We start from the raw sequence: 22205 nt of genomic DNA, 5'->3' as shown, positions 1-22205 counted from the left end.
AACCTCACCATAACCTTGTTAAGTATATGCCATTAGTATTATCACCATTTTACAGATGAAGAAACTGGGATACAGAAAGTTTACTATGCCCAAGATCACAAAGCCAGTAAGTGGCACCTCAGGGATTCCAACCCAGATATTCAAGCTCTAGGGTTCACACATTTAACACTACTAGCCGTCAGACATAGTGACTCATGTCTGTAATCTCAGCACTTTGGGAGGCCGGGGTGAGAGGACTGCTTGAAGTCAGGAGTTCCAAACCAGCCTAGGCAACATACAACGATAAATAGGTTTAAAAATTTGCCAGGCATGGTGGCACACACCAGCAGGTCCAACTACTCAGGAGGCTTAGGTGGGAGGATCGCTTGAGCCCAGGAGGTCAAGGCTGCAAAGAGCTATAAGCACCCCACTGCACTCCAGCATGAGCAACAAAGCAAGACTGTGTCTCTAAACAAATAAATACATAAACAAACACTATTAGCTTCACTGCTTCCTTATATAGTTGTAACAAGAAAATGTAATAATAAATTAAAAGACAAAGCATTTAGTACAGTGCCTGGTGCACAGAAAATTCTCACAAAAATCAACAAAAGAAAAAACAAAGTTTGAAACCTGATTTTTTTAATGGCACCAAATATTTCTTTTCTGTCCATTTATCTTTGTTTCTCTAATTTCTTCTTTTCTTGGACTCTCTTCCATTAAAATGTTTGTTAGGGCCCTTCTATCACTCTGACTTGTTGATATATTATCTTTTCCTTGTCCCTCATCCCCAGTTGCCTTCTCCAACTTCTCCCATTGCTTCCTTTCAAATCTCATTTTTCTCAATTTCACAACCATTGACAGATCAGCATGAGAAACATCAGAGATAGTTTATTTTCATGACATTCACTTCAGAATCTCACTAGAATAAATGTTTTTGTGGTATTTATGACAAAGCACCCCAACGTACCTGCACAAACACAATCAGAGTTTATCAGATCTCTCAATATGTAAATGGAGGCTCTCCAGTGATCAAAAGGGACCAACAAAAAAGACCTCCTCCATGCTGTTCTGTGTCTTTGTGGCAGTGTGTGTGCTGACTACAGTCTGAAGTACAGGGCAAAAACAGCAAGTTAATTAGATAAACCCTTTCTTTGATTCATTGGCAATATCTTCTCTTTCTTTTTAATCAATAGTCTAAATGCTAACCCATTCGCCTTAACCTTTCCTCCCAAATGATAACCACTGATCATAATTTGCATATGCGAAGTAGTCACAAGGAGACCTTCAATTAAGGTGCCTGACAACTACTCTGATTACTACATTTTTCACAACTGCCAAGAAATGTCTAACTGCAGACTGGAATTCTTTCCCAGTGTAGAAGAATATTCCTTATAGAAATGTGAATGATTCTGGTGATTACTAGTAAACGTCAGCAGATGGCACAGAGATGGTTCCACAATGGATGCACTTTGTCTCCTTAGGCAACCTTGAATTATCCTAAGTTACAGAAAAGTTACATCAATGCTGACTTTACACTTTTTGGAACTAAACAGAGTATGAATTAATTTAATTTACTTTAAGTTAGGTATTTTCCAATGAAGAAACATTCCCAGGTGTGGTAAGTAAACCTGCAATTTAATATCTTCCATTGAACAATCTTCTCAAGGTGGCCACATTTCCAGAATTTGCAGTAGTTCTATTTCTGTAGCAAGCAGCTGTTTGCTATGATTTGTGGACAGTGGTTAATTAATAAAAAATTAATCTACACATCAAGAGACTTTAATGTACACATCTTACACTGAAATATAACCCCAAATTAAGAGTTTATACCTTATTTGCTCTTTCAGACATAACTTGTTTCAAGTTTCAAATAAGTAACTTTTTTGTTGTTGTTGTTGCTGTTTGTTTGTTTGTCTTTGTTTTCCAAGTTAAGCACCCTATCTCCTTTATTAGGAATTTCTGGTTCGTGAAGACTTGCTTGAGGCCTCCTACTCTAGAGCCCTCAGAATCCTCCATTAACAGAGAATCCTAGTTTCCCCCCAGCCCTTTTGTTCAGAACCACCAGAGAAATGTTAGCTAGTGGGCACAGCTGTCAGCTGCCTTTAATAGAGCAAGCATGTGCGGGATGCCATTTGTGGGAACAGGTACAGGGGAAGAGGATTTCCCTAGGAAGGGAAGTGAGAGTGAGGAAAGTCCGAGGACAGAGAAGCCCCTGAGAAAAAGTCTATAGGAAGGACAACCATGTAAACCACAAAATAGAGGAAGTAGAATATATTTCCTTTCATCGTAAAGCAGTGCTCCCAAACTTTCCATAGCATGGCACACCCCAAGGGTGGAGAACTAACATCCAAGCACACCTGGATGGTGGATGGGACCCACTTCTGGGTAACCTGATGAGGAAACTATAGTGTAGAAATTCAGGATGCGGTCTTCAGAGCAGAGTGGGCCTGGTTCAAGTCCCTGTTCTGCCACTTACTAACTGCATGACCTTGTGCAAGCTACTTAATTTCTCGGCTCCTTCTCTGTGACATGGGTACAATGTGGTCAGGAATAAAGGAACTAATGCATATGCAGTGCTCAGCACAAAGCCTGACACACAGCAGGCTCTCACCAGGTGCTATCCTCAGCACGACTGCTTGGTTGAGCTACTGTGGCAGTGACAGGTTGTGCCCCAAGGGGGTGGGCTCAGGAGCCCGTGCAGCAAGGGGCAGTGACCAAGGCGGCAGGGAGTAGTAGCCTTACCTTTTCAGCCTCTCTGCCTTGGACTTTGCTTCTATTGGGTCCCAAGTTAGGAAAACTAAGGACGAAGCCAGTGACTGACAGCCTCCATTTGAAATGGAATCCTCTGCATCTCCGAGTGGCCCTATACCTGACAATATCATTGTTAGTGAAAGCCCGGTGACAAATGCACTCCCCCACCCCAAGTTCTTCCACATCTCCCATGGAGGCCAGCACAGCCAAAGGACAGAGTGTATTTATGGGCAGGGCTGGCTAAACAGGCTGGGTACGAGTCCGGAACAGGGTCAGGAGGATCTGGCTTCCCATTGGCCGACACGACAGAATCCTTCTCGCTTTGCTGTCTGATGTACTGGTCCAATAGGGTGGTCAACTTCAGGGGCTGGTGCTGGAGCAGGGAGTAGGTCTGGGCCATGAGTGGGGTGAGGCCTCCCACAAGCTCCCCCTGTGCCAGGGGCAGGCTGGGAAGGCTGGAGTAGTTGATAAAGCCCTGCCTGCTGAGGATGGCATCTACGTCATTGATGCAACCACCTAGCAGCAGCAGGAATGGCACAGTCCTTAAGTTCCTTACCATCTCCTTGACCTTGGGCTCTTCACTGACCAGCAGCATGTTGTGCCCCACAAAAAGGGGCAGCAGATTTTGGTACTTGGAGTCCTCCAGGAAGGGCTTCAGGACCTGGTTGTGGAAGACCTTCATCAGGATCTTGTGTTTCCGCAGCTGGTGTCGCATAAGAAGCTTGTCTTCTACGCTCAGAGCCACGCTCTGGCAGATAGCTATCATTCGGTTGTCCTGGAAAACTGCTGCTATCTCCCGGCAGAGAAGCCTGATGAGGCCCGTCTCCTGAAATTGGAAAGCAATAACCAAGGGTACATCCGCCGTCACTGCTCCTGGCAACCTTGCTCCCTCTGGGTAAGTTCTAGGGCTTCCAGTGATGCCTCCTGTGGGGGGCCAGGAGGAGATGGCAGGCATGTTGGGTTGACAGCTGGTGTCGGGGGGATATATTCAGTCACAGCCATCAGCTTCTGTCGCTGAAAGTGCATCACACGACGGTGGTGGGTAACAGCCTTGGAGCCATAGCGGACAGCTTAGAGGGCTGGCAGCCGGCCTGCCTGGGGCAGGAGACCCCCTCGCAGCAGCCCCGCCACAGCCGCAGCCATCTCCACCTCAAGAATGGACAGAACAGTAACTTTTTAAAAAGCAAATATTTAAGGGCCAGTAGAATCCACATATCTTCTATACGGATTTATCTAATGTCAATAATCTACATTTCTTTGCATCTTAGGAAGTAGTATTCTCACGCTGAATCATAATAAGCCTCCATGGTAATCGCATAAGTTATCAATAATTTCAATTCTGTGGGGATTTTTTTTAGCTTAGTTAACTCAAATGTAAATCCCCGTATTAAATATTCTCAAACACTATGTTCTCTGGCTTTATCACTTGAAGAAGTTGTACCATGCTTTAAAATATAATGAAATGCAATTTTTTAAGAGTGGCATTTTTAGCACCACTTTTATAGAGCACTTGGTGCAGGAATCAAAATTATTAGCAGTGCCTTTTTTGCTTGTTTTAAGAGACTTCTCACTTTTGGCTGATGGCTGCATCTCTAAATAGATTTTACACTCCCTGCTCAGAGACGGAAAAGCACATACAGCTCTCTTCACATTCAAATAATAATCTCTTCACTCATCACCACCGAAGTCCAATACCCGTCCCGGAACCTATCAAATTAATTACCAAAGCTTTTCTGCTCTCAGGTTCTCACAGATAAAGCATGCCTGTGAGGGCATTTTACACGTTTTATCCCACTATTCCACAGGATAGTCTTACATTCCAGAATGTACCTAAATGGACTTAAAAGTTCCTCTCCTGTGATCCTGTGAATTAATCATAATGACTGCCCTGGGGAAAAAAGAGAGTCCTCAATAGGAGAGATCCAAAAAGAACTGCTGCTTGGTAAAAGCTCCAGGTTAGGGATATGTCATCATTTAGCCATGGGGAGTTTAATTTACTAGAGTTCAAAACAAGAAAGGGGTTATCCGCAAAACCCCATTCAAGACAGCAACAATTTAAGAGGAAAGTCAGATCAAGGGACACACTGGCACCAAAGTTAAGCAGAGTCTTAGAAAGTAGCCAATATCTGAGGTCAGTAACCAGGTCATAAAGCAAGGGTATAAACAATGGGCAGAGTGGAAAATCAGCTCAGCAAACACCTGCTTGCCAGGTGTGATTCATTCCCACAGGTTCTCCGTGGCCACAGTGTCTGGCAGGGAATATTCAGAGACTATTAACAAAGTAGGCAGAAAATACAATTTTATTGTTTCTGAAGAATATAAGTATTTACATATATGTGTTAATGGCACATATTAAAGAGAATAGCAAAAGAAAGCTGAGGAAAATTTAAAAGTAAGGACAAACACATGAGCAAATTCACGAATAATAATCAGAGTTGAGAAAACAGTCTGGGCCAAAGCTGAGGTAAAGGAAAACAACATTTAAAACATGTTCTTTATCATTTAGTAGGCAAAAAGTAGACTCGTTTCAGAAGAGGTAGAGAAGAAAAAAAAATGTATTATTGGGAAGATGTGAAGGCACCGAATGAAAATGTAAAATACTATTTTTGTTGCTAAAACTAGTTGAAAGCAATCCATATGACTATACAGAATATTAAAACCTAACACACTGTAAAAGCCTTGATTTTTAAAATTTGTTAAGTATGTAAGATTTGTTAGGTATGTAAAGGTTAATATATATACAAAATAGAAGCCACTAAGCATTGAAAGAATATATAGTATATGTAAGATTTGTTAGTTATGTGAGATTTGTTAGGCATGTAGAGGTAAATATACTTACAAAATAGAAACCATTGAGCATTGAAGGAATATACAGTCATTGAACCTAGTTATAAAATCCTAAAGTGAAAAACTGATTTTCACATATACATATCTAAGTGTACTTGTTTTTAAACCTGAACTTGCTTTTAAATTATACAAGTAAGCACTTTGCTACAAAAAATCACTTGAAAGTACACAAAATACAGCCCTTTTATCAGGATTTTTACAACCCACAGCATCGTTACAGGATGAATGTGGATAGATACCATGAAAATAACTTCTATCTTCAATTATTATACCCAGCTATGATTTCCATAAAAATGACAGGAATTTGTGCAACAGCTGATTAACTCTACTAAATTAGATAACTTGCTTAATCTGCAATAATTTTAAGTCTCTGTGCATGTCATAATTTGAATAGTTAACACCAAATCCCAAGATAATAGTCCATTTTCTGTAAATAATTACACTAAATAAAATTACAAATTTTAGTAATGGTACTTCTTCTTAATCCTAAACTATCTCCCTCATTTCCAGTTAATTCTATATTTCATTTAGTTATAAAACATATTAAAGGACTTTAAAAGACAGTATGTTGTGAAGTGCAATGATTATAGAATGTTTCAATAATGCAAAAAATAGAGGCTGAAACAAGTTTTAAACAACACTAAAATAAAGAAGAAACTGTTTGACACAATTTTGTAAAAGTGCTAAAGATACCTGGCTAGCTTCCATATAAATCTGTACTGGATAAGTCTTGAAGCATTCTACAGCTTATCCACAATACCTCTCCCTTTTATCTTTGTGAAAAAATTAGCCCTGCCAACTTGGCTATAAAAGACTAACCGGACTTTAAAGATGAGTTAGAACTCAAATATATTTCTAGTTCTTATAATACGTAGTCTTAAAATAAATTCCACTTTCTTACGCTTGTATAAGAGAATCTCTGGTCTTTTGTTTTAGAAGGCCTTTGAGCTAGCTAGAAGAAATCCTGTATCTGGGGAAAAAAAGGATGATAGTTACCATAAGGAAAACAAGTGAAGGTATAAAACTCACTGCTATAGCAGATACACAAATGAGAAAAAGAAAAGAATCAAACTTTATCAATACAGAAACACACCAAACCACAAAAATAAACAATAAAAAAGGGATAAAGGAACAAAGAATATTCAAAACAACCAGAAAAAAAAAAAAACTAAAGAAATACTGCCTGCAAAAGCAAACACCTGGAATGTCACACATAGACTTAAAGTAAAGGGATGGGAAAAGATATTCTATGCAAATGTATACCAAAACCAAAGAGAAGTAGCTATATTTATATGAGATAAAATAGAGTTTAAGTCAGAAACTGTAAAAAAGAGACAAAGAAGATCATTATATAATGATAAAAGGATGAATTCATCAAGACACTATAATAATTATAAATATATATGCCCCCAACAATGAAGCACCCAGACACATGAAGCAAATATTGATAGATCTAAATGGGGAGATAGGCCCTAATATAATAATACTAAGGGACTTCAACATTGCACTTTCAGTATTAGGAAAACCATCTAGACAGGAAATCAACAAAGAAACCCTAGATTTGAACTCCTCTATAAAACAAATGGACCTAATAGACATTTATAGAATATTTCATTCACTTTGGGCAGAATACACACTCTTCTCATCAGCATAAAACATTCTCCAGGATAGACTATATGTTAGGCCAAAAGTCACAACAAGTTTACAAAAATATAAATCATGTTAAGTATTTTTTCTGGCCTTAATGGAATAAAACTAAAAATCAATAACAAGAAGACCTTTAGAAACTACAAATACATGGAAATTAAACAACATGCTCCTGAATAGCCAATGTGCCATTTAAACTTTTTGAAACAAATAAAAATATAAATACAACATAGTAAAACATATGGGGTATAGGAAAAGCAGATAAGAGGAAAGTTTATAACACTAAATTCCTACATCAGAAAAGTAGAAAACTTTTAAATAAACACCTTAATAATGTATCTCAAGGAATTAGAAAAGCAAGAACAAAACAAACCCAAAACTACTAGAAGGATACAAATAATAAAGATAAGAGGAGAAATAAATGAAATTGAAATTAAATATATAATACAAAAGATCAACAAAATTAAAATTAGTTTTTTGAAAAGATAAACAAAAAATAGAGACTAAAAAATACTAAATAAGAAATGCAAAGTTAGTTTTGTTTTTAAAATCATTATTAACAATTTATTGTGTATCCCTCCATAAAGTATGCATATAAAAGCATACATAAGCAATATTTCCTTTCTTGTCTTCATTTTTTTGTAAACAAATGATATTATACTGAACATGTTATTCTATAACTTCCTTTCTTCACTCAATGATATATCATGAATGTTGCAACATAGCATCACAAAAATATATACCTAATTATCTTGAATACCTGCATGGTACTACATTACGTGGACATTTTGAAATTGATTTTTACCAGAGTAAAGTTAATTTTTTGAAAAATTAAGCAATATTGACAAATCATTATCTAGACTAAAAAACAAAAGAACAAAATAAAATTAGAAACAAAAAAGACATTACAACTGATAACACAATAATACAAAGGATTGTCAGAGACTATTATGAACAACTATACACCAAAAAATTGGAAAATCTAGAGAAAATGGATAAATTCCTGGACACAAGCAATACATCAAAATTAAATCAGAAAGAGATTTCTGAACAGATCAATAACAATTAATGAGATTAAAGCAGTAATAAAAAGTCTTCCAACAAAGAAAGACCACGACTGGATGGTTTCTCTGTTGCTGAATTGTAGCAAATATTTTTTAAAGAACTAACGCTAATTCTCAAACTATTCCAAAAAATTGGAAGGAAGAGAATTTTTTCAAACTCATTTTAAAATGTCAGTTTTACCCTGATACCAAGGCCAGACAAGGAACTTCAAGGAAATAAAATTACAGGACTATATCTTTGATGAACATAGATGCAAAAATCCTCAAAAAAATCCTCAGGGATCTAGAACTATAAATACTATTTGACCCAGCCATCCCATTACTGGGTATATACCCAAAGGATTGTAAATCATGCTGCTATAAAGACACATGCCCACGTGTGTTTATTGCAGCACTATTCACAATAGCAAAGACTTGGAATCAACTCAAATGTCCAACAATGATAGACTGGATTAAGAAAATGTGGCACATATATACCACGGAATACTATGCAGCCATAAAAAATGATGAGTTCATATCCTTTGTAGGGACATGGATGAAGCTGGAAACCATCATTCTCAGCAAACTATCACAAGGACACAAAACCAAACACCACATGTTCTCACTCATAGGTGGGAATTGAACAATGAGAACACTTGGACACAGGGTGGGGAACATCACACACTGGGGCTTGTTGTGGGGTGGGGGGAGGGGGGAGGGATAGCATTAGGAGATATACCTAATGTAAATGACGAGTTAATGGATGCAGCACACCAAAATGGCACATGTATACATATGTAACAAACTTGCACGTTGTGAACATGTACCCTAGAACTTAAAGTATAATAAAAATATATAAATATATAAAGAAAATCCCATTTACTATGGCACCCAAAAGCATAAAATACATAAGAATAAATTTAACTAAGAAGGTGTAAAACAGACACCAAAAACTACAAAATATTGCTTAAAGAAAATACACACAAATAGAAAGGCATCTCATGCTCATGGATTGGAAGACTTAATATTGTTAAAATGTCCATATTACCCAAAGTGATCTACAAATTTAATGCAATTCCTATCAAAATTGCCATAGCATATTTTACGGATGTATTACAGAAAAAAAATTCTAAAATTCATATGGAATCTCAAGGAAACCCAAATAACCAAAACAATCCTGAAAAAGAAAACAAGATTGGAGGCCTCACACTTCCTGATTTCAAAATTTATTACAAAGTGACAGTAAGCAAAACAGTGTGTTATGGCCATAAGACAGACATACAGACCAATGAAACAGAGGAGAGTCCAGAATAAACCCACATGTATATGATCAAGTGATCTTTGACAAGGGTGCCAAGAATATACAATGGAAAAAGCATAATCTATGCAACAAATGGTATTGAAGCAATAGGATAGCCACATGCAAATGAATGAAGTTGGACACTTACCTTACAGCATATATAAAAATTAACTCAAAATGAATTAAAGACCTAAACACAAGACTTAACACTATAAAAGGCCTAAAAGATAACATAGGGGAAATGCTACAGGATATTGAATTTGGCAATGATTTCTTAGATATGACATCAAAGCAAAGACAAAAAAGCAAAATGGACAAATAGGACTATGTCACAATTTAAAACAACTTCTCATCAAAAGAATAATCAACAGATAGAAAAGGAAAGTTAGGGAATAGGAGAAAATAGTCACAAATTGTTTTCTGAAAAGGGGTTAATAACCAGAAATATATAAAGAACTTCTACAACTCAACAAAAAAAAAAAACAAATAACCTGATTTTAAAATTGATAAATAACTTGAATAGATAATTCTCCAAAGAAAATATACAAATGGCCAACTAGCGTATGAAAAGATCAATAATCACAAGAGAAATGCACATTAAAACCACAGGGAAATACCCTCACCCCCTGTTAAGATGGCTATTATCAAAATAATGAAAAAAAAAGTCTTGGTGAGGATGTGGAGAAATGGAACACCTTTGCAATTTGGCTGGGATTGTAAAACAATGCAGCCACTGTGGCAAGAAGTGTAAAGGTTCCTTAAAAAATTAAAAATAATTACCATATGATACAGCAATCCCACTTTTGGGTATATATCTAAAAGAATTCAAGGCAGGATCTCAAAGAGATCTCTGCACACTTATGTTCATAGCAGCATTTTTTACAATAGCTAAGAGGTGGAAGCAATCCAAATGTCTATTAAAAGATGAATGGATGGGCCGGACGCAGTGGCTCCCGCCTGTAATCCCAGCACTTTGAGAGGCTGAGGTGGGCAGATCACGGGGTCAGGAGATCAAGACCATCCTGGCTAACATGGTGAAACCCCGTCTCTACTAAAAATACAAAAAAATTAGCCGGGCATGCTGGCGGGCGCCTGTACTCCCAGCTACTCACAGGGCTGAGGCAGGAGAATGGCGTGAACCCAGGAGGTGGAGATTGCAGTGAGCCAAGATCACGCCACTGTACTGCAGCCTGGGTGACAGAGCGAGACTCCGTCTCAAAAAAAAAGAAAGAAAAAAAATGAATGGATAAAGATAAAGTGGTATATATAATGGACTATTATGCCATTTTTAATAATTTCAACTTCTAGGTTCAGGAGGTATATGTGCAGGTTTGTTACATGAGTATGTTGGGTGATGCTGAGATTTGGGGTATGAATAATTCCATCACCCAGGTAGTAAGCATAGCACAAAATCGTTTTTCAACTCTTATCCCCTCCCTCCTCTAATAGTTCCCGGTGTCTATTGTGGCCATCTTTATGTCCATGAGTACCCAATGTTTTGCTCCACTTATAAGTGAGAAAACCAAATGTAGTATTTGGTTTTGTGTTCGTGAGTTAATTCACTTAGGATAATGGTCTCCAATTGCATCCATGTTGCTGCAAAGACATGATTGCATTCTTTTTTATGGCTTCATAGTATTCAATGGTGTATTTGTACCAATTTTTCTTTAAACAATCCACCACTGATGCACACCTGAGCTAATTTTGTGTCTTTGCTACTGTGAGTAGTGCTTCAAGAACATACAAGTGCATGTGTCTTTTTGGTAGAATAATTTATATTCCTTTGGTATATACCCAGTAATGGGATTTCTGGGTTCAGTGGTTATTCTGTTTTAAGTGCTTTGAAAAATCTCCAAACTGCTTTCCACAGAGGTTGAATGAATTTACCTTCCCACCAACAGTATATAAGCATTCCCTTTTCTCCACAACCTCACCAGTATCTGTTATTTTATGACTTTTTAATAATAGCCATACTGACTGGCGTGAGATGGTATCTCATTGTGGCTTTGATTTGCATTTCTCTGATGATTAGTGATGTTGAGCATTTTACATATTTCTTGGCCACATGTACATCTTCTTTTGAGAAATGTCCATTCATATCTTTTTCTCCATTTTTTAATGGGGTTATTTGGTTTTTTTGCTTGCTCAATTGCTTAAGTTCTTTATATATTATCTGAAATGCCTTTGAGGCTTTTTCCCCACTGTCTTAACTACTTGACTCCTTTTTACTTATGCAAACTTTTACATAAGTAAAACTTGCTTGAATTCCTTCCATGAAAATGGGCTTTTCTACCACACAGCCAGGCTGCAAATTTTTTACACTTTTACATCCTGTGCCCCTTTTAAGTATCAGTTCAACTTTAGGTCATTTCTTTACTAACACATATAAGAACAGGATTTTAGAAGCAACCAGGCCACTTCTGGAATGCTTTGTTGCTTACAAATTTCTGCTACCGGATACCCTAAATCACCACTATCAAGGTCAAAGTTCCAGATCCCTAGGACAGGGGCAAAATGCAGCCAAGTTTTTGCTAAGACATAACAAAAGTAACCTTATTCTGGTTCCCAATAAGTTCCTCATTTCCATCTGAGACCTCATCAGCCTGGACTTCATTGTACATATCACTATCAGCATTTTGATTATGACCATTCAGTTAGTCCCTAGGAAGTTTCAAACTTTCCCTCATCTGTCCTCTTCTGAGCCCCACACACTCTTCCAACCACTGCCCTATACCCAGTTCCAAAGTCACTTTCACATTTTCAGGTATATCTATAGAAATGCCCCACTTCTCAGTACCAATTTTCTGTATTAGTCTGACCTCAAGTGGCTATAAAAATTGCTATAAAATTTTTCTGTATTAGTCTGTGTTCACATTGTTTCCTGAGACTGGGTAATTTATAAAGAAAATAGGTTTAATTGGCTCACAATTATGCAGCCTGTACATGAAGCATGATGCTGGCATTTGCTTGCCCTCTAGGAAGGCCTCAAGGAACTTACAATCATGGTGGAAGATAAAATGGAGCAGACCCTTCACATGGCTGGAGCAGAAGGAAGAGAGAGTGAGGAGGGAGTTGCTGCACAGTTTTATAGAACCAGATCTCATGAGAACTCACTATCATGAGAACAGCATCAAGGGGATGGTGCTAAACTATTCATGAGAAATCCACCCGCATGATCGAACCACCTTCCACCAGACACCACCCCCAACATTGGAGCCTACAGCTCAACATGAGATTTGGTGGGGACACAGATCCAAACCATCAGGAACGTTCACTTGAAATTTGCTTATTTTGTTGGGTCTTTGCCAGATTTTTCTTTTTTTTTGTTGTATCTTTGCCAGATTTTGATATCAGAATGATACTGGTTTTATAGAATGAGTTAGAGAGGAGTCCTTCTTCCTTGATTTTTGGGAATAATAAGTAGGATTCAGATCAGCTCCTCTTTATATGTTTGGTAGAATTGGTCTATGAATACATCTTGTCCAGGGCTTTATTTGGTTGGTAGAATTTTTATTACTGATTTAATTTCATTACTCATTGTTGACCTATTCAGGATTTCTGTTTCTTCATGGTATAGTCTTAGGAAGTTGTGTGTTTCCAGAAATTTTCTATTTCTGTGGGATCAGTTGTAATATCACCTTTGTCATTTCTGATTATGCCTATTTGGATCTTTTTTTCTTTGTTAATGTAGCTAGCAGTATATCAATCTTGTTTATCCTCTCAAAAACCAACTTTTGGTTTATTGATTGTATGTATGGATTTTGGGGTCTCAATTTCATTCAGTTCTCTAATTTTAGTTGTTTTTCTACTGCTAGCTTTGTGGTTAGTTTGTTCCTTTTTTCTATTTCATTAGGTGTGATGTGAGATTCTTAATTTGAGATCTTTCTAAGTTTTTGAGGTAGGCATTTAGTGCAAAAAAACTTTTCTCCTAACACTTCCTTTGCAGCATCCCAGAGATTTTAGTATGTTGGGTCTTTATTTTCATTTATCTCAAAGACTTTTTTTTATTTCTGTCTTAATTACATTGTTTACCCAAAATTAATTCAGGAGCAAGTTGTTTAATTTCCATGCAATTGTGTGGTTTTGAGGGATCTTCTTGGTATTTATTTCTATTTTTATTCCATTGTGATTGAGACTACAGTTGGAATGATTTCATTTGTATAAATTTATTGAGACTTGCTTTTGGCCAGCATGTTTTAATCTTGGAGTATGTACCACATACAGATGAGAAGAATGTATATTCTGTGGTTGATGAGTGGAGTATTCTATTAGGTCTTTTAAGTCCAATTGGTCAAACATCAAATTTAAGTCTAGAATTTATTTATTAGTTTTCTGCCTTGATGATCTGTTCAATACTGTCAGTAGGGTGTTGAAGTCTCCTGTTATTATTGAGTGGCAGTGTAAGTCTTTTTTAGGTCTAGAAGTATTTGTTTTATTAATCTGGGTGCTCCAATGTTGGTTGCGTACATATTTAAGATAGTTGTTTTCTTGTTGAATTAAACCCTGCATCATTATGTAATGTCCTTCTTTGTCTTTTTTACTGTTGTTGGTTTAAAGTATGATTTATCTGACACAAGAATAGCAACCTCGTCTCTTTTTTTGTTTTGTGTTTGAACGATAGATCTTTCTCCAGCTTTACTTTGAGCCTATGAATGTTGTCAGTGAGATGGGTCTCTTGAAGATAGCAGACAGATGGGTCCTGGTTTTTAATCTAAATTGCCACTTTGAGCCTTTTAAGTAGAGCATTTACACCATTTACATTCAAGGTGTATATTGATATGTGAGTTTTGATCCTATTGCAAACTTGTTAGGTGGTTGCTTTATATTTTCTATTGGGTGGTTGCTTTATAGGATCTATGGACTATTTACTTGAGCACATTTCTGCGGTAGCAGGTATTATACTTTTGATTCCATGTTTAGAACTCCCTTAAAGATCTCTTGTAATGCTGGTGTAGTGGTAACAAATTCCCTTAACACGTGCTTGTCTGGAAAAGATTTTATTTCTCCTTCACTGATGAAGCTTAGTTTGGCAAGATATAAAATTATTGGCTGAAATCTTTTCTTTAATATTGTTGAAAGTAGGCCTCCACTTTTGACAAAATTCAACAACCATTCATGCTAAAAACTCTCAATAAATTAGGTATTGATGGGACGTATCTCAAAATAATAAGAGCTATCTATGACAAACCCACGGCCAATATCATACTGAATGGGCAAAAACTGGAAGCATTCCCTTTGAAAACCGGCATGAGACAGGGATGCCCTCTCTCACCACTCCTATTCAACATAGTGTTGGAAGTTCTGGCCAGGGCAATCAGGCAGGAGAAGGAAATAAAGGGCAGTCAATTAGGAAAAGAGGAAGTCAAATTGTCCCTGTTTGCAGATGACATGATTGTATATCTAGAAAACCCCATTGTCTCAGCCCAAAATCTCCTTAAGCTGATAAGCAACTTCAGCAAAGTCTCAGGATACAAAATCAATGTACAAAAATCACAAGCATTCTTATACACCAATAACAGACAAACAGAGAGCCAAATCATGAGTGAACTCCCATTCACAATTGCTTCAAAGAGAATAAAATACTTACGAATCCAACTTACAAAGGATGTGAAGGACCTCTTCAAGGAGAACTACAAACCACTGCTCAATGAAATAAGAGGATACAAACAAATGGAAGAACATTCCATGCTCATGGGTAGGAAGAATCAATATCATGAAAATGGCCATACTGCCCAACTTAATTTATAGATTCAATGCCATCCCCATCAAGCTAGCAATGACTTTCTTCACAGAATTGGAAAAAACTACTTTAAAGTTCACATGGAACCAAAAAAGAACCCTCATCGCCAAGTCAATCCTAAGCCAAAAGAACAAAGCTGGAGGCATCATGCTACCTGACTTCAAACTGTACTACAAGGCTACAGTAACCAAAACAGCATGGTACTGGTACCAAAACAGAGATATAGATCAATGGAACAGAACACAGCCCTCAGATATAACGCCGCATATCTACAACTATCTGATCTTTGACAAACCTGAGAAAAATAAGAAATGCGGAAAGGATTCCCTATTTAATAAATGGTGCTGGGAAAACTGGCTAGCCATATGTAGAAAGCTGAAACTGGATCCCTTCCTTACACCTTACACAAAAATTAATTCAAAATGGATTAAAGACTTAAATGTTAGACCTAAAACCATAAAAACCCTAGAAGAAAACCTAGGCATTACCATTCAGGACATAGGCATGGGCAAGGACTTTATGTCTAAAACACCAAAAGCAATGGCAACAAAAGCCAAAATTGACAAATGGGATCTAATTAAACTAAAGAGCTTCTGCACAGCAAAAGAAACTACCATCAGAGTGAACAGGCAACCTACAAAATGGGAGAAAATTTTCGCAACCTACTCATCTGTCAAAGGGCTAATATCCAGAATCTACAATGACCTCAAACAAATTTACAAGAAAAAAACAACCCCATCAAAAAGTGGGCAAAGGATATGAACAGACACTTCTCAAAAGAAGACATTTATGCAGCCAAAAGACACATGAAAAAATGCTCATCATCACTGGCCATCAAAGAAATGCAAATCAAAAGCACAATGAGATACCATCTCACACCAGTTAGAATGGCAATCATTCAAAAGTCAGGAAACAACAGGTGCTGGAGAGGATGTGGAGAAATAGGAACACTTTTACACTGTTGGTGGGACTGTAAACTAGTTCAACCACTGTGGAAGTCAGTGTGGCTATTCCTCAGGGATCTAGAACTAGAAATACCATTTGACCCAGCAATCCCATTACTGGGTATATACCCAAAGGAATATAAATCATGCTGCTATAAAGACACATGCACACGTATGTTTATTGCGGCATGATTCACAATAGCAAAGACTTGGAACCAACCCAGATGTCCAACAACGATAGACTGGATTAAGAAAATGTGGCACATATACACCACGGAATACTATGCAGCCATAAAAAATGATGAGTTCATATCCTTTGTAGGGACATGGATGAAACTGGAAATCATCATTCTCAGTAAACTATCTCAAGGACAAAAAACCAAACACCGCATGTTCTCACTCACAGATGGGAATTGAACAATGAGAACACATGGACACAGGAAGGGGAACATCACACTCTGGGGACTGTTGTGGGGTGAGGGGAGGGGGGAGGGATAGCATTAGGAGATATACCTAATGCTAAATGACAAGTTAATGGGTGCAGCACACCAGCATGGCACATGTATACATATGTAACTAACCTGCACATTGTGCACATGTACCCTAAAACTTAAAGTATAATAATAATAAAAAAAATTAAAAATAATAATAAAAAAAAAAGAAAGTAGGCCTCCAATCTCCCCTGGCTTGTAAGGCTTCTGCTGAGAAATCTGCTGTTAGTCTGATGGGTTTCCTATTGTATGTGATCTGACCTTTTTCTCTAGCTGCTTTTAAGATTTTTTCTTTAGCATTGACCTTGGATAGTCTGGTGACTATATACTTTGATGATGTTCATATTGCAAATATTACACCATTTTTAAAAAGGAAATTTGATCACATGCTATAACATGGATGAATCTCAAGGGTATTACGTTAAGCACAAAAAGTTTATGGCAGATGATAGAAGAACCTGACAGTGATAACTTAAGCCTATTCTGAGAATGCCCAAGTATGACAGATGTATAGGTGGGCATTGTGAGTTCAGACTTTTGAGCATTACCAACCTGGAGATTCATTCCTTATCTATAAGAAACATCTGAGGCCCTTGCCCATCCCATGGAACACAGGCCATACAAGCAATCAAGGCCCTCTGTTTTGGATTAAACAAAGATTGTCAGGTGGAGGTAGTTGAGGGAAGGATGATAAGTGAAAATGCTATATAATCTGTATGATTTCTGCAAGCTGTGGCAGTTCTGTCCAGCCCCCTTCCACTGGACCAACCCTGTAGGTTCCAAAAAGCCCTATGTCTAATTTCTGATTTTTTTAATGCTGTTGACTAATTTTTTAAATGCTATGTATACCAACACATCATTTGCAGCTTCTGGGCTAGGTGATCTCTGAGTTCCCTTCCAGTTTACAATTTCTATAATCAAAACTAAGAGTTGTGTGTCTTAGTAACTGGTCTCTTTGCCAGGTGACCCTCCTCTGAGTTTGAATCTTCCCTGTGTGAGCTATTCACCTGGGTTAGTATCCACATTGGGGTGTCATAGAGCTGTATCATGGTTACAAGTCCTCAGCTCTATATGGATTGACGTTTTGGCCTGTGAACTAGATTGGAGGTCTTTGAACAGCTATTTCACACGGAGAATCCTGTTGTTTAAGTTGAACGTTACATGGACTTCTAAACACGTTTAACATATGAAAGCAGAATTGCTTTGATGTAAGTAGGGCTGGGAAAGAAGGAGTGAATGACTGTGTTCCATTTCCTACCTTATCAGCGGGTCTTTCTCTTCTGAGTAGACTCCATAAAGCCTCTATCGAAGTTCAGAAGAAAAGCTTTAGGAACTGGAGGAGGGAAAGCAGGAGTCTGAACTTCTTTATCCCTTGCCCCAAACAGAGCAGCTGCTGCTCTTATCAGCTGTACTGAGTTTTCACTTAAGCTTCTGTTTGAAAAAGTGGGTTTAGCTGCTTTAAAATATATATATTTAAAAAAAAAAAAAAACCTGGCCTTACAGCCCCTATGCTCAGGCCCACTCCCACACTGTGGAGTGTACTTTCATTTTCAATAAATCCTTTCATTCCTTCCTTGCTTTGTTTGTGCGTTTTGTCCAATTCTTTGTTCAAGATGCCAAGAACCTGGACACCCTCCACCGTTAACATATTTTGGCGAGCCAGCCCAGAGAAAGAGTCTTACAGTGGCTGTTTCCTATTCTTATAAACCTCATAATATGCTTTGGAGGGGAAACCTGCATGTGGCACCCACCTAAGGTCAGAGATGTCTGGAACTCTAAGATTGAACCCCACAGGAGGGTGCTCCGTGGGTTCTGTGGCCCTCAAACTCTCAAAAGGAGATGCTCTTGGCAGAGGTTCTGAGGCCTAGTATTAAACCCTCCTTAGAATTTTCTCTTGCAGTTGCAATGCTGCTTGGCCCCAAATTTGTTTAAAATATGAAGTTTCCTGTCTAATGGGAAAGTGGGATGGCATTGCATGTGCTTTTGTGCTCCTGTTGTAAGCAGGAAGCCTGGTTAATGTGTGATGCCCTCCTTTTGTACTGTTTGGCCCTAGTGTTCCTGGAGTCTGGGGAGGTTTTAGCCTTTAAAAACCAAACGGCCATGAAGACTGCTTTACCCAAAATTTTGGTTCACAGCCTTCTTTGGATTATCTATTAGGGCAAAGTAAAACCAGCAAGCTTATATTGCTATCTCATGGCTAAGGTGTCAAGCTATTGGATCTTTGTGTGTGTATACATGTCTAGATGTGTTTATTTGTATGTATACTTATTGTTATATGTTGTGTCTATCAAATTGGCTTATAAGTAAAAGAACACTTATAAATTAAGTAAGTCTAAGCAACTTTCAAGTTCACGTGACTTAAAGTAAAACTTTACTAAACAAGCTAGCCTTAAAATTATTGATGGAATAAAAACAGAAATGCCTTCAGAATTGTCGGCATACATTTTGTCTGAATTTTATGTTTGTCTTTGCTAAATATTTTAAAATATCAGTATTAATGCAAGCTAGGAGCTGCTTAGGGTAAGTCTGCCTCCCACTCTATTCAAAGTCTCACTGAGATAAATTCATGTCTGATTGCTTCCTTTGGAAAGGCTAATTAGAAACTCAAAAGAATGCAACCATTTGTCTCCAACCTCTGATCTGAAAGCCTCCAAGACTCCTCACCTCAAGTTGTCCCACCTTTCCAGACCAAACCAATGATTATTTTACATACGTTAGTTGATGTCTCATGTCTCGTTTGTTAAAAGTAATAAGTACAGTGAATGGGATAAATGTCTTCGGTAAACTTTTTGCATAAATTAAAATCTTAAAGTTATTTTTAATGCTCATTTAATATCTGGGTCATTTCCAATTAAGAAGAGTTGTAATATGGGGAAAATATGTTTCTAAAATTGTGAATTGTTCTTACCTATAAATGCCCACTATTATTCAGGATTTCTTCCTTTTTAGGGTTCCACTAAAGTTTTAGGTTACTAAGGATAAAAATTTTAGTTAACACGTAATTCTGTACACAAAGTGTGCCAGAAAGGGTTATGTTATAAGTGAGAAAAAAAAAGAATAATTTTGTCTAATTCAGAAGTTATCTAAGAGTTAGTTCAAATTACAGATTTGAAAAGGTTATTTATGAAACAACGTGGTAAGAAATCATTAAGTAGGGGAGAAAGATGTGGAAAAAGTTTAAATAATAAAATATTCAAAAAAAAACCAAACCTGACCTAGATGAGAGTATCAGGTATGATCATTAATTTTTCAGATGACACAAATAGGGATTAAACAAACTGCACAAATTGAAATTATAAGCACCAGGGAATGGTGAATAAATAGATATAAAAGATGGTGGAATCCTGAGGCTATCAAGCCAACCAAATAAAGTGTTGCCATTTAGAATAGAACTCCAATTTTGAAGAGAACATAAATAGAAGTCAACTTGGCCTGTAAGGTCCCTTGGCCCCATTGCCTGCTTGCTGGCACACCATAAGGAGCTACAATTCAGGCTGGACGTCAAAATCTACAGGAATGAAAAGCATCTCAGGCAGTGAGGTTAATTAAAGGTCTGTAACATAAAGCTTAAGAAAACAGCAAAGTAACCAAAATTTTTCCATCAGGATAAAAACACTATGAAGACAGTCAACATTCATAAAAAATGATGAGTTCATGTCTTTTGTAGGGACATGGATGAAACTGGAAATCATCATTCTCAGTAAACTATCGCAAGGACAAAAAACCAAACACCGCATGTCCTCACTCATAGATGGGAATTGAACGGTGAGAACACATGGACACAGGAAGGGGAACATCACACTCTGGGAACTGTTGTGGGGTGGGGGCAGGGGGGAGGGATAGCATTAGGAGATATACCTAATGCTAAATGACAAGTTAATGGGTGCAGCACACCAACATGGCACATGTATATATATGTAACTAACCTGCACATTGTGCACATGTACCCTAAAACTTGAAGTATAATAATAAAAATAATAATAATAATAATAATAATAAAGGCTGCAAAGGCAGCAAAGGGAAATAGATAAACTGGATTACATCAAAATCTAAAACTGTTATGTACCAAGGACACTATCAATAGAGTGAGAAGGTAACCCATGGAAAGGAAAAAAATATATATCTGAGGCTAGGATGGTGTGTCATGCCTGTAATCTCGGCACTTTGGGAGGCCAGAGTGGGAAGATTACTTGAGGTCAGGAGTTGAAGTTTGCAGGGAGCTGTGATCACACAACTGGACTCCAAGCTTGGAAAACAGGGCAAGATCCTGTCTCAAAAATAAAATAAATTTATATATACATATGTACATAATATTATATATATGATAAGGGGTTTTATATATATATACGAGAAGGGGTTAATATTCAGATAATATAGAGAACTCACTCCTACAACTCAACTCAACAACAAGAAAAACAACAAATTAAAAATGGGCACAGGAGTTGAATAGACATTTTTCTAAAGAAGACATGCAAATGGCCAATAAGCACATGAAAAAGTGGTCAACATCACTAATCATTAAAGAAATACATATTAAAAACCACAATGAAATAACATTTCACATCCATTCAATGGCTATTATCAAAAAAAGAAACAGAAATAAATGTTAGCAAGGATGTAGAGAAACTGGAACACTTGTGCACTTTTGGTGGGAATGTAAAATAGTGAAGGCACTGTGAAAAACAGCATAGCAGTTCCTCAAAAGCTAAAAATAGAATCACCATATAATCCAGCAATTCCAATTCTGGGTATATACCTAAAGGGATTGAAAACAAGAACTTGAGCAGATATTTATATACCCATGTTCATAGCAGAATTATTCACAATAGCCAAAAGGTAGAAGCAACTAAAGTGTCCATCAACAGATGATGAATTAAAAAAACGTAGTACATACATAAAATAGAATATTATTTAGCCTTAAAAAGGAAGGAAATTCTGATACGTGTTACAACGTGAGCAAATCTTGAAGACATTATGCCAAGTAACATAACCTGGTCACAAAATGACAAAAGCCACATGATTCCACTTATATGAAGTATATAGAGCAGTCAAATTCATAAAGATAGTAAAATAGTGGTTTCCAGGGGTTAGGGGAAGGGAGGGATGTGGAGTTCTTATATAATGGGTACACAGTTTCAGTTTTGCAAGATAAGAAATGTTTTGGAGATGGTTGGTGGTGATGGAAGCAGAACAATGTGAATGTTCTAAATGTGAATGTCGCTAAACTGTATACTTTTAAAAAATAGATAAAATGGTAACTTTTATGTTATGTATTACTTTTTCCACAACTTAAAACTGTTTTTTCTAAAGACAAAGACTATGAGAATCTTAAAAGCATATTGGCCAATATGCCAAGAAAGTCTCATGAGATGCCAGCCAGAAGAACTTGACATATTCTCTTTTCACAGTATATTCCCACTGTGTCTGGCAGACATGGGAATCTATGATCCATCAGGGTGA

The 22205-nt window shown here is 37.3% G+C and overlaps 1 pseudogene; it reads right to left on the bottom strand.

Moving 5' to 3' along the window:
• Positions 1-1616: 1616 nt before the first annotated feature.
• On the bottom strand, positions 1617-3876 carry LOC129533621 (large ribosomal subunit protein uL10m-like; annotated as a pseudogene).
• Between the last annotated feature and the right edge of the window lie 18329 nt (positions 3877-22205).

This window comes from Gorilla gorilla, chromosome 4 (genome assembly GCF_029281585.2).
Source record: "Gorilla gorilla gorilla isolate KB3781 chromosome 4, NHGRI_mGorGor1-v2.1_pri, whole genome shotgun sequence".
NCBI classification, from domain to species: domain Eukaryota; kingdom Metazoa; phylum Chordata; class Mammalia; order Primates; family Hominidae; genus Gorilla; species Gorilla gorilla.
This window is presented reverse-complemented; position numbering and strand designations above follow the sequence as displayed.